This window comes from Rhipicephalus microplus, chromosome 5 (assembly GCF_043290135.1).
Source record: "Rhipicephalus microplus isolate Deutch F79 chromosome 5, USDA_Rmic, whole genome shotgun sequence".
NCBI classification, from domain to species: domain Eukaryota; kingdom Metazoa; phylum Arthropoda; class Arachnida; order Ixodida; family Ixodidae; genus Rhipicephalus; species Rhipicephalus microplus.
The window spans coordinates 59688621-59702081 of record NC_134704.1 but is presented as its reverse complement, the minus strand read 5'-3'; the positions used below and the strand labels follow the sequence as shown (position 1 = coordinate 59702081).

Genomic DNA, 13461 nt, shown 5'->3' with positions numbered 1-13461 from the left:
AGTGCGGAGACTCTCTGTAAACAGGCTGGATGTTAAAGTACTCGGCTGCTGACCCGCAGGTCGCGGGATCGAATTCCGGCTGCGCCAGCTGCATTTTCGATGTAGGCCGAAATGCTGTAGGCCCGTGTGCTCAGATTTGGGCGTACGTTAAAAAACCCGAGGTAGTCGAAATTTCCGTAGTCCTCCTCTACGGCGTCTCTCACAACTATATGGTGCGTTTCAGATGTTAAACCCCCATAACAATCAAACAATACCTTCTAAACACTAATTGAACTATTCTTTGCTCGCTCAGCTGTAGGCCCGTAACAGAGAGGGATATATAGTTGAAAGAAAAAAAGTAAGGTTAACCAGAGGAGATCTCTAGTTGACAATTCTGTACTTGGAATGAAGAAAAAAGAGAGGCTGCGAAAGGATGAAAGAGGAAGAGAATGCACAACGACAGTGCACTTTCGTGATGGCCCTAGTTATATCCAACTCGCGAAAGCATAGCCGATACTCAATCACAGTCAGTGGTTAAGCCTGATTTCTCTAAGAAACCTCAGTACACTATACACTGATAGAACCGAGTTGCAGTCTGTGTAGGCCAGTAACAGAAATATTGCGCTGACCCAGAGACTCTGACCCCGGAACCGCGAAGAAGCACTGGGCTCAGTGAAACCGGAGCAACAGACCACGCGAGAAGCAATCGGTCTTCCGCGGCGACGGTTCCCGCTGTGTGCTGCTGTCTTCCGTCTTTCGTATACAACGGTCTTCCCGCCTTGTGTACAACGGTCTTCCTTTTCGTGCACTCTCTACTTCTTTTCGTTGCCCACTGTCGTGCACTAGCTTCGTCATCAGTCACGTGGTTGTCACGTCGCGCCTCGTTGTGTTCTTCCAATGCTACTCAGTGCAGATCGAAAAAGTAAACAAAAAGAAAAAAAAACTTTCGTCGAACAAAAGCGACACGAGGTGGCGCGCACTCGCGAGCGACGCGCCCGCGCGGAAGTGTTCCTTGCCATCCAGGAAGAGACGCGAACACGGTAGGGCACGCCTCAGCCATCTGCATCGAATTAGAACAGCCTTTATGAACGCCGAACCAATTTTGAACAAATATGACAAAAGAGAACGCGCCGGAGAAGGTAATGCACGGCCACAAAAGCGTGGCGCGCACGCGCGCGTTAACAAAGGCCGCGTATTTTGTCGGGCACGCCCACGTTCGCCTAACAGGCCGACGTCGATGGAACCACGCTTTGCTTCGCTTTCGAAGGCGCGTCGCCGTTTAGGCGCGACAACGTTCGTGGCGAGAGTTGGCGGTGAAACACTTTGAAGCGTTTCTCGCCGATCGTTCGAAAGGGGCGACACGACGCGATCAACGTTCCTGCGACAGAGTGAGGAAGTTGGCTGAAGCTATGCGAGAGAGGTTGGCTCGGGGAATGTTCTCGTCATGACAGGCGCACGTCCCTTTGATCGGCCTAGAGGGCGAACCTGGGTGTAGAAAAGGGTCACACGCAGGATTGAGGAGGCCTGGCATTTGGCGAGCAATGACCGATCCCGCCCAGACCACAGCCCGTTTTGTAAGGCCATTTGTGAGTGCATAGAGGCGGTTGCAGTTTGACGGAGGTGAAATGCTGGAGGCCCCTGCCTTGTACGATGTCAGTTAGTGCACGTTAAAGAATACGAGGCGATCGAAATTTCTGAAGCCCTCCGCAACGAAGGGCCTCATAGTCATATTGTAGTCCTCGTACGAAGAACCTTACAAATTAGTAGTGATGTACTGCAAGGCTGAATCGACTCAACGCTTGGGAGGCTAAGACCACTGGCTCATGCCAAGTTCTTAAGCACGTCGTGGTACAAGCGCTTCACACTAAAACAAGGAAGAGAGAGAGCCCTCCCTCGCCGCCATGAAACTGTCACATGGTGTGTCTGTTTCATATAGTGGTAAATATCGCATTGTTTTATTTCGTGCAATTTTTAGAGGCTAATCTCCTTAAGCCGTGGGGCCGTACATGAATGTCTCTCTTGGTACGTGACAGCCTAGTTCTATGGCTCACTCAGCAGGTACGGACGGACGCACGGACAGATAAACAGACAGACGGACTGACAGACACACAGACAAGAAGGCAAACAGACGGACGGATAGATGAACATACAGAAGGATGGACGGACGGACGAATGATTCACGGTTTACTAATAAAACCTTCCGAAGCTTCGCCCAACTCATCATCATTCTCTCCATGGATATGCTGTATTTTTTTTCCTGTTATGTACGAAATACCCCGGTATTCGTGGTCGCATGCACTAATTAACAAGGGGAAAGCCTTTTGCCCCGTTTGCGGTTAACAGCTGATCAAAACTACTCGATGCACTCGGACGAAAAGTCAGCGACCCCGCGAAAACTCCCGCATATTGATGCCAAGTGGCCTTCCAGAAGAGAACTGCGACACGCCCCCGTCGTTGACCGAGTCTCTCAGCCCCTCTCTTAAGATGCAGATCGGGTACGCAAAGAAAAACGCCCTCCGAATACCTTAGAGTTAACCAGAGAAGAGAGACACAAAAGTGCGATAAAACCTGGGTGCCCCTTCTTGGAAATTCATTCATTCCTCTGCGACTTCTTATGGGCGCGGTTTCGTGCGCCACAAACTCAGCGAGCGGAGCAACGGTACACACCACACACAGAGTACCATGTGTCGGCTAAAACTGCTTGCTTCTTTCTTTCTTTCCTTCTTTCTTTCTTTCATTCTTTCATTCATTCATTCATTCTTTCTTTCTTTTTTTCTTTCTTTCTTTCTTTCTTTCTTTCTTTCTTTCTCTCTTTCTTTCTTTCTTTCTTTCTTTCTTTCTTTCTTTCTTTCTTTGCGGGCGACGAGGAAAGAGCGAGATAAGCAATGTGGCTTGACCATTGATGTCGTTCTTTTTGAAGCGGCGAACCACGAGGAACCAAGCATAGAGACGTACTCACGGCAGCAACAGCCCTGCTGTTCAGGCTCACTCAACGCTACACTTACGGCTACAACTGTACTGTTCCACGGCGGCGAGGAAATGGGCGGTGTACGACGACAACGGCACTTCCGCCCGCAGGCCGACCGTTCGAACGGGTCAAAGTTCATCCGCGGTGAAGATAGAGACCGCGAACGAGCGCACGCACGTGTATACGAGCGCGTGCTGTATGTAGCCGCCCAATTTCGGGTCGAGATATCTGTCCCGTCGGCAGCGTCGGTTCGCGTGCTCGCTTTTAAGAGGGCAGCACTGCCGCCTTCCCAGCGGGCGGTGCGATCCACCCGCCCCGACCTTAACTGCCCGACGACTTATTTCAGCGAGCATAAGGGGCATGGCCTCGTGTGATGTTCAATGGCCGGCCACTCTTTCGGCACTATAGGGCTCACTGCTCACGAGCGCGCACTTCAAAGGGGCGCGTCTTGTCATCGACCGTCAGTATAGGCGTATCCATGCGTGGTTAAGCGCTGATGTGCAGTGCATACCATCGGCGTAATAACGGTGCCACATATTTCGTGATTAACGGTTTTGATGATTTGAAGGGAAAGAGATACACGCCCTTAACGAGAGATGACGTGGAGCGAAGAATTTCTCCATAGTCGAAGCGCGCGGAAAAGAACTGACGGGACAACCTCCGCGTTCTTTTCTGAGTACATGTTGTCTAGAGCGCTGCTATGTGTACAACGTAGTTCGCTTTGTCGTTACTGTGATGATCTATCTAGACTGGTTGAACTAGCCTGGATATGCGCCAAGACGTCTCTTTACCCCGTATAAGCATATATGTCACCGGAGTACTTTCGAACATGCTTGCACACCGGAAGCCTTCTTTATCGTGAATCACACTTGAGCATTACGCTTACGTTAAAATGCCCCAAGGCGCTGCCATTCTGGAAGATGCCAGTGCGACTCAGCTTCCGCGAATTGCCGGAACAGTTGACATATCGATCGCACGTGTTGTCAAGGACCGCAATGGGAATATGTGCGAGACTGCACTGCTCGACATCTTTCCGAAACTTTGGGAGGTCATCTTCGCCCCCTTTCGCGAACACCATATTGAAAAAAAGAAACAAAAGAAAGAGGAAAAGAAAGCTTCAACACGCACTGCCTCCACTAACGCGATAAGGGGCCCCTGCCAGAATCAAACAGTGAACGTCCTAAATCCCACTTGCAGCATCTGATATTACGTGGCTGGTTATCGATCCCCATATTTCACTGGGCACCCGCAAAGTGGTATCCGGCATTCCCTTACACGTCGCTCTCTCTGTCTCGCTTTTTACGGCTTCTGCAGCTGCATTCGAGCCGGACGTAGACATGCTGGTATAGGAAAAACGGGGTGCGCAACAGTGTCGCCTTTATCAGCAGCATTACCGCAAACGCATACAACGCAAAGTGCACGGCGAGCACGACTTCTCTGTCGCTGCGTGCAGGCAACGTAGAAAGGGCTCGACACGTCTCCCTACCGAACGCCGGCGCGAGATCTCTTCGATCGACCACCGGGGCAATCAATTTGTGCGGCCTATACAGAGACGCAAATGCACTTATGTATACGGCGCGTGCATCCGTCACCATGATTCTTTTTCGCGAACGTTCGAAATAGAAGGGTCGCAGCGGTTGCCGGACGTGACGCGGGGAGACGGCGCTTTCGGTACCAGGCGGGGAGACGCCATTGACGGAGCGGAAACGAAATTCCGGGTGTCGCGCTTAGGACCCTTATCATCGGTAGAACAGGATCGCTATCGACGAAACGGCCCTCATCATAATTTGACTGGATCCGTTTACTGGGACCTCGACACGTCTCCGCGTTCACTTATTCAGTCCACTCGCGTATATGTTTCATGTATACCCATTGCTCGTGGGAAAAACACTGCCTGCGCGTTAGCATTGAGAGGGCTGGATACACCCAACATTGTGTTGTGCCGATGCGAAGTACTTGGTATGCTGCCGGCGATGCTCAGACTTCGAGAGCTCCGGTGATACAAGCGGGGTATATAGGATAGTGCGCCGCCAACTCATTTGACAAGTTTATTTCTTACAGAGAAAGTCATCTCCTTATATCTTCTGATGAATGTGGCATGCATGTAAATATCGTAACATGGTGTTGCTGACAGTATCACATTATCTGTAGATCAATAGAGCAAGGGCATCTAGCGCTAGAACTTCTCGTATTTTGCATTTCCGAAGGAGGCGGAAATGTTGTAGGCCCGTGTGCTCAGATTTGGGTGCACGTTAAAGAACCCCAGGTGGTCTAAATTTCCGGAGCCCTCCACTACGGCGTCTCTCATAATCATATAGTGGTTTTGGAACGTTACACCCCACATATCAATCAACTTCTCGTATTTAAGATAGTAGTGAAGGTTTTTGGCCAGTAGAGTACGAATCATGTCATGTACGGTATAACGTACAAATCAATATCTCAAATCAGAACGAAGGTAAAGTGTCGTCGATTCTGCCAATATCGCCGAATTGCGTTCCGCGTACAAGAACCGGGTCTTCCGAAAAAAAAAAAAACATGTGCCGTGCATGCGCATCCACGGTAACGGTTGTGTCTGCGAAGTACTAAAGCGATGAAGCAAAAAAATCGAGAAATATGCGGCGAAAACCGCTTCTTTTACCAGCACGGTTAACGTCAAAAGTGTCGCGCTTCCATACAAATGACCGAAGCTCCTTGAGCCTATAACACAATACAGACACCATAGTGTCACGTAAAATGCAAACCTAATTATACAAAGCACTATATGGTAAAATGAAACCATCACGTCGAGCTTCTGCACCGATTCGGGGCGAGGCAGGGAATCACAGTTGCTTTGCGAAGAGCATATTCGTTGAGGAGACGCTAAATTGCTTCCTCGCACAAATATGTTATTGCAATACTTGATTTGCTGATGTGCGGCAATATTCCTGAATATTTCCGGAATGTAAGCGTCTTGGATAACACACGTCACAGTATATAGTGCACAAGTAAAATGTACGACAAAGGCCTCTGAGGGCGGAGGAGGAAAAGCTGTGAATAGGAGGACAGCGAGGTCAGGTGGCCCTTAAATTGGCTACACTTGGCCCCTACTTCCCCGCCCCCGGCGCTGGATAGCAAACCAGATGCCAATATCTGGTTAACCTCCCGGCCTTTCCTTTCTCACTCACTCTCTCTCTCTCTCTCTCTCTCTCTCTCTCTCTACACTTGGCATTCTAAGGCGAGTGAAAAAAATAAAAAAATTGGGAGGAGTTTGTAAAAAAACAAAGTAAATGAAAAAGAAACATTCCTCGCTAAAAGGCAGAGTGATCGAGAAAGCATTGGTATAATTAATTAGTTAACTGAGACTTAATATCCCAAAACCACGATATGATTATGAAGGCTCCTGGAATTTCCACAACCTGGGGTTGTCCAACGCGCACCTAAATCTATAAGCACACGGGCCTACAACATTTCCGCCTCCATCGGAAATGCAGCCGCCGCGGCCGGGATTCAAACCCACGAGAAAGAACATTGTGTTCATTCAAACAATAAAGCAAAGTCGCCACCATATACCGCAGTGCCCGCAGACAAGCGTAAAGTAGAGCTTACTATGACTCACACATAGTGCCTTTGCTCCATTTTTTTTTTTGTCATCGCGGCCACCTTGCGGTTAACCGAATGAAGGGGATCAGTTAATTATTCGCGACGCTTAAGCTATCTGACCTCGTCCACGTAACTCCCTCACTTAATCCCCACAGTCTCAATTTTCCTGGAGTCCACCACGTATCTTTCAGTAGCCTTTGCCTGGTCGGTGTTTACTAATCTATCTGCGTATCTCTCGCATCACAGATGAACTGTTCCGCGCAAGCCGGCATGGTAGCCCGACTCTCACACCGAAATCGCTCTTTTTGTCGGCTATACAGTTCCCGAGCGTTCCGTTGATATAGCAACGTGAGCCGACTGGGAGAGCTCGACCGAGAAAAAGAAGAATCTCGCCACGTTTAAGCGATAACGCGATGCCAGTCGCGCTGATTAATGGTTCCCCATCTCCTTATCTCATCTCAGATAAGTGCGAGAATGAGGTAATGAATGCCGCAACAAACGAAACGTGAGAAGGCTCAGAGTCACGTCAGCAAATAGTAAATTGCGGGCATTTGTGGCACTGCTGTTTTCTTATTTATTGACTCAATTGTTTTTTTCTTTTTTTTGGGGTTCCACCCATATCCCCGCCTCAACAAAACTCAGCGGCTATAGAGCAGAGTCGTTTGCTGATACGCTGAGATCAAACACCCGCGCTCTTTCGGCTGGGTTCTTATGCAACGCCTCTGCAATATATGCAACGTAAACACTGACTTCAATCGGCTAATGCACTACCACGTAAGTAACAATGGTGTACGGTCCCCCCGGGAGTGGAACAGGTGCCATACTATACACATGCGTGCAAGTGGTTTATAGCCATATTCTTGCATTCAGGTTTTGCGAAAATCGGTGTCTATGTTGATACTGATCGTCCTAAAAAGCAACGACAAACACGCCTATCAATTAAGTTTGTCTAGACTTCGAAAGAGCAGCAAATTCATCTAACCAAAAGAGTCTGCAGAATATAAGAGATAGAGAGAGGCATAGAAAGGCAGGGTGGTGAACCGGGTTGTAATCGATTCACTACCCTACAGTGGGGGAGGAAAATAATAGAAAGAGAAGGAGGAAAAGGATAACGAGCGATACGCGGAACCACGTAGATTTCGCCTAAAGTTTCAGGTGTCAAATAAACGTGCACGAAGTTGTTTGGCATCTTTATTTACATAAAGACGGTTACAAGAGTGTTGCGGAGAGGTTATATCCACAGCTCTGCTCTGGTGTGAGAAAAATGTAGAGCAGATTAGCTCTCAAGGCTACGTGTTTGATACCTGTGCCTTTCCAGTTCTAGTCTTGCTCATACCGAAAACTCCATCACATAGATCATGTAGAGACTCGAATTTCTCAAGTGCGTATTCGTATTCGTGTAATCTTATTCTTCAACTACTGAGTAGATGTAACGGAAACAACCCATCTAACAGAGCGCACGGACAACAATAAATACTATGTAATTTGCATTAGCTACTTCACGAGCCATGATTATGATGAATCAACCTATTCACAAGACAAAATCAGGCCAACATATAAACTGCGTCATTTTTTCTGTGCACGTGACTATGTCTTTTGTGCGCTACAGCAACAATATCGTAAATACCAGGAAACATGATCACTTTACGACGTTTTCCTTTCTTTTTTCCTCACACGCGATAGAGATCCCTTCCACACTCCGAAGAACATTAGGTGGAGGCCTCACTTCGATGGCGGCGAAATCTATGGAAGCCGCGAAGTATACTGTGCGACATCATCGCACGCTAAACTAAACTAGACTGTCGAAATTTCAACAGCCCTACACTATAGCGTGCCTCATAATCAAATCGTGGTTGTCGAGCGTCAACACCTCCCCCCCCTCCTGGACTGCACAAAATATCAATAAAAACTTCAAGCTTATTGTTCATTTCAGGCATTTTTTGCATTGTTTCCAGTGCTCGCGAGTTGTGCACAACGCTTGTTCACTAAAGTGCTATTATAATGCATGCTAGTTCACTTACGCGTCCCCGTAAATCCAACTGTTCGTCTCAGTTCGTGCTAAACTATTCCTTCTATATGGAATGGGAACTCGTCGTCAGTTTACAATATTACGAAGTTTAAGGGCTACACAGCTGCTTGCTTCAAGCCAGCAAACATTACGCTATTTCGCCTCGCAATAAACAAAGCCTGCTTCTGCAGCGAACCCGCCTTCTAAAAGCGCCTCTCGTTAGCCCAGCGCAGCGGGACGTTAATCGTAATTGATGGCAGGCGACAACGCGGTAGCCCTCAACGGCCACGCGGAAAATACAACACTCCAGTGTCATTACAGCGCGAGGCCTTCATCATTACGCTCCTTAACTTAACGTGACCAAGGCTGGCGGGCACACATCGTCGGAGGCCACGCACGTCTCTTAAACATGATTATTATTCGCGGTTGGGGAAGAGCATGCTCAGTTGACAGTCACTTTTAATTGGGGCCTACGCGCGAATGCGCCGCCGCTTCTCAGGTACGGCGTTGGCGGGGTTTTTTTATTCCGCACGCTGCGCACCTGAACTAAAGCCTCGGATGAAGTGCTGACAAAAAGCACCAAGACGTCCGGCCGATCAGACACGCGCGACTGCACACGGCGCGTCCTTCGTCACTCGCGATGTCGCATACCTGCCCAAGCTTTGCGCGGGGCGCGTGCCAAAGCAAACACAGCTCGCATGTTGAGGTGGCTCCACAGTCTTCGGGGCCAACGGTGGCGACAAAGCCGGTCATTATGTGAGCGGTATGGCGCCAGCGGCCCGTACTACATCGTTGCTTGCGGAGCGTCGCACATGCACGCCCGAAAGGCGCGCGTATAAGGTTGAGAATGTGCGAAAACAAAACGCGCTGCGCACGCGAACTTCAATGAAACTGCAGCGAGGGCCCCAAGGTTAATTGCATTAAATGCGCCGCTCGTAATAAGAACCGGCTCTCTAATCTCGAAGGCAACGAGGGGAAAGTTTCGAACGAAGCAAAGCCTGTTGCCGTGTTTGCTCGACTGGTCATCTATACATGTCTGCATTCAGGCACAAAGGCGTTGCACGCAAGCGGCAGAGAGTCTGAATAACGAGACTCCCATATATGTATTACAACAACCCCTTGCTATGCGGACCAAAGCAAAATCTTCGACACACACACGCACAAAAAATATATTCGACGTATTATAGCCTATCGCGATGAATCAGTCCTTGTAAACAACGAAGTGGCATGTAGTTAGAAGATAGATATGAAATAGGAGCACCGTGTGTTGCAAAAGCAACTCCAAATCTCGGGATGCATGAAAATATGGAGGCGTTACTGTTGTTTTCAACTGTAGGCTTCTCTCTACCATTTACTCAACCTTGAACTATTTTGATGCGCCCGCGTTTACAAAACGCGGCATGCTCATAGACGCGTTTCTATTATGGTTCCCAAAAACGTAAGCACCATTCCTTTATCACTTGTGTTCATCGCCCCCCCCCCCCTTTTTTTAGTAATGTGACGTTCAAAACATGCCAGTATTCTAAATGGCACAGAATTTAGTTCGCACACAAACACACACAAAAAGCTTAATATTAGAAAGCATTAAAAATTTCGCACACAGAAAATAATGCCGTTGGTGATAAGAGAAATGAATAAAAAGCAACGACGAGTGCCAGTCACATAAGAACACCAAAGTCCTCTCATAGTAAAACAGTGTCACATGGTTTGTATACTGCTTTTGCTTCGGAAATACACGCACTTCCTTTTCACAATCTTAACAAGGTGTGAGTATTGAAAGAATCCACTTAACCACGTTACGATGGTAAAAAACAAGTTGCGGAAATGTCGATCATCTGCAGCAGGATAAATATTGAATTAGGACATAAGATGAATCTTCAGTGCCTGGTGGAAACAAGTCTCATTACGGTCGTGGTGTATCTTTCAACATTGTCGATGTCACAATTTCTTTTTATTGCGATCACATTTATATGGACACTCTCGGCTGGATTGACGTCGACATCGGCGTCGTCAATCACCGTATATATATATATATATATATATATATATATATATATATATACCACTTTTCTTTTTTCTCATTTACATTACAATTGGCCTAATAACTTCCCCTATACCTTCCTTTATCTCATTAATATTGTGTAAAACACGAAAAACGAGCCCTTAAGTATACACTTGTTTCCCTTATTCCTTAACGAGGGTCTCGTACTGGCAGACTTGGTGCCTCTAGGTTGTATACGGTGAACTATTGGTAAGCTGCCAGTTAGTAATAAGTTCACGTGCTACGTGACGCCAAACAGGCTCATAAAGAGTGTACCACACTTCCCGCCATGGCTACTAGTGGCGCTGACGGACACTCCCACGTTTAAATTGACATAGATACGCAATAAAGTGGCTGGGGGAATGGCTGTCGTGGTAGCTCAGTGGTAGAGAATCGAACGCGTTATTCGAAGGTCGCAGGTTCGGATCCTGCCCACGGCAAGTTATCATTTCACCCACTTTTCTTTCTTCTCATTTACATTACAATTGGCCTAATAACTTCCCCTATACCTTCCTTGGCACATTGTCTGTTATATCTCATTAATATTTTGTAAAACACGAAAAACGAGCTCATAAGTATACACTTGTTTCTTATATATATATATATATATATATATATATATATATATATATATATATATATATATATATATATATATATATATATATATATATGAAAACGCAAGCAAAATAATCCGGAAAACGGCTCAGGCACGTAGAAACCAACGTGGAACCTCTGAAGTATGAGTGCGAGGCGTTAACCACTGAGCTACAAAGGAGCACCCCTTCAAAGTTCAAACGGCAAGCTATTTATATCTACCACTTACCGCTAGTGACAGGCATCGCGGGGAACTATCGTGTTTTCAGCATTATCAGCAAGATGGCGCGATGAGCACGCGTCGCCACATCGTGACGACGCGGAAGCGCGCGTTTTCATCTCCCACGCGTACCTTGCTCCGCGGAGCGGAGGGGGGTGGACGCTCACTCGCGCGTCTTTATCTCACGGTGAAGAGGATCAGACGCCTTGGCTGGCCTTGGGCTTTCACCGGAACGATTCTGTTGTAGTTACCGTGTGCCACAAAGGTCACTGCAATCGTCGCACAGTCTCCGTTTGCGAAAAGAGCGCGCTTTTCAGACACAACGAAGTAACAACTGAGACGCTTCCTTGTTTTCATCTGAGCCTGCAAGTACGTTTCGCGCGTCATTTGAGCGTAGAAAACGCGGGAAACGTTTCGATCTACTTGCCAATCGGCGCGTGACCTTCCTATTTGTTGCTGTCGCGTTCATTGCTTTGCATTTGCGGCAATGCTGTGACTTGATTATTTATTTAATCATGAAATACTTGTCAAGTAACAACATGACTACATGCTACGCTCATGATGCACTCGTGGCCATTTTGCTAGCTTCAATTGCACCAAATTCGCCCCGCCGCGGTGGTCTAGTGGCTACGGTACTCGGCTGCTGACCCGCAGGTCGCGGGATCGAATCCCGGCTGTGGCGGCTGCATTTCCGATGGAGGCGGAAATGTTGTAGGCCCGTGTACTCAGATTTGGGTGCACGTTAAAGAACCCCAGGTGGTCAAAATTTCCAGAGCCCTCCACTACGGCGTCTCTCATAATCATATGGTGGTTTTGGGACGTTAAACCCTACAAATCTAATCTAAAACTCTAACATCCCCGCGAAGGTTTGCAAGCTGCAGCAGTTTACACCATCCAATTAGGATCATTAATGACACATGCTCTAATGAAAGCAGCACATAATCGCTATTTTATATAGCCATTCAACAGCGCAAACTTAGCATCATAAAACTCAATCTGACACGAATAATGCTAAAAGACTGCTATCCTACGAAAGATAATGACAAACAGCTGATCATGCTATATGCCTGCGCGTTATATGGCTCGTCCTATACTCACGTACATATGACCTCAAATATTATGCCTGTCGTATATTTATAGCAGTACGCACAAGTCGGCAACGTCCAAAACAGTTACCCTACATTTTTACACAAGAATATTATCTATTATTGAACAAATTCTGAAACATAGACGCCAGAAGACGAGTTGTTTAGGGTAACAGAAATGCTTTGTCGCCACAAGTACTATTTATAGGTTACTGCATAGCCCCCAACACATATAGAATACGGCCGTCCATGAAAAAAAAACGAAAGTAGAAGTTCGGAAGACGTAAGTAGAATATAAAAGCTCAACCCAACAACTGATCGATGTGTTTTTCGTCGAAGGGCTACATCAGACCGAACTGCATTGAACTCCTGCTAGTAGCAACTAATAAAATCACGCAAAACGCGACTTACAACCTTTAGCAAACTCAGGCGGTCAGGCAGAGAAGGTGCGCCTAACAGTAAATTAACAGCGGGGCGTGTTAATTATAAGAGCTTCCCATGCTCTTGATATTGCAGGCACGCACGTCTCCGATAATGAAGAAACCGAACGAGCCTTCTGTAATTACAACGTCAAGAACTAGCTCGTGCTTCCGAGCGGAGCCATAGCTAATAGAAATATTACCCTTACAGCCGGAGGTGAAAATAAAGAGAGGTAAAAAAACGTGGAATGCTTGCAGAGTTGACGGGTATATTTCACTACCGGAGGAAGTATAAATAGCCTAGCAATTCTTGGCTCACGGAACAAAAGAAAGAAAGAAAGAAAGAAAGAAAGAGAGAAAGGAAGAAAGAAAGAAACAAAGGAAGAAATAAAGAACGCTGTGGGCGATGACAAAGGACACTCCATCTACGGCAGAATGCAGTCGAAATGGCTTGTTCACGAACAAAGCACTGCCGCAACAGGTGTGTAAACCACTTTTTATACTTTAAGAGCGAAACATGCATTAGTTGTGAAGCCCTGCGCGTTAAGCTAAAAAAGAATAACAG

General features: G+C 47.1%; 1 protein-coding gene across 2 annotated transcripts in view; it reads right to left on the bottom strand.

Moving 5' to 3' along the window:
- LOC119174491 (uncharacterized) overlaps positions 1-13461 on the bottom strand; it is a 791579-nt gene that overhangs the window by 513444 nt on the left and 264674 nt on the right. The window lies entirely within an intron of this gene.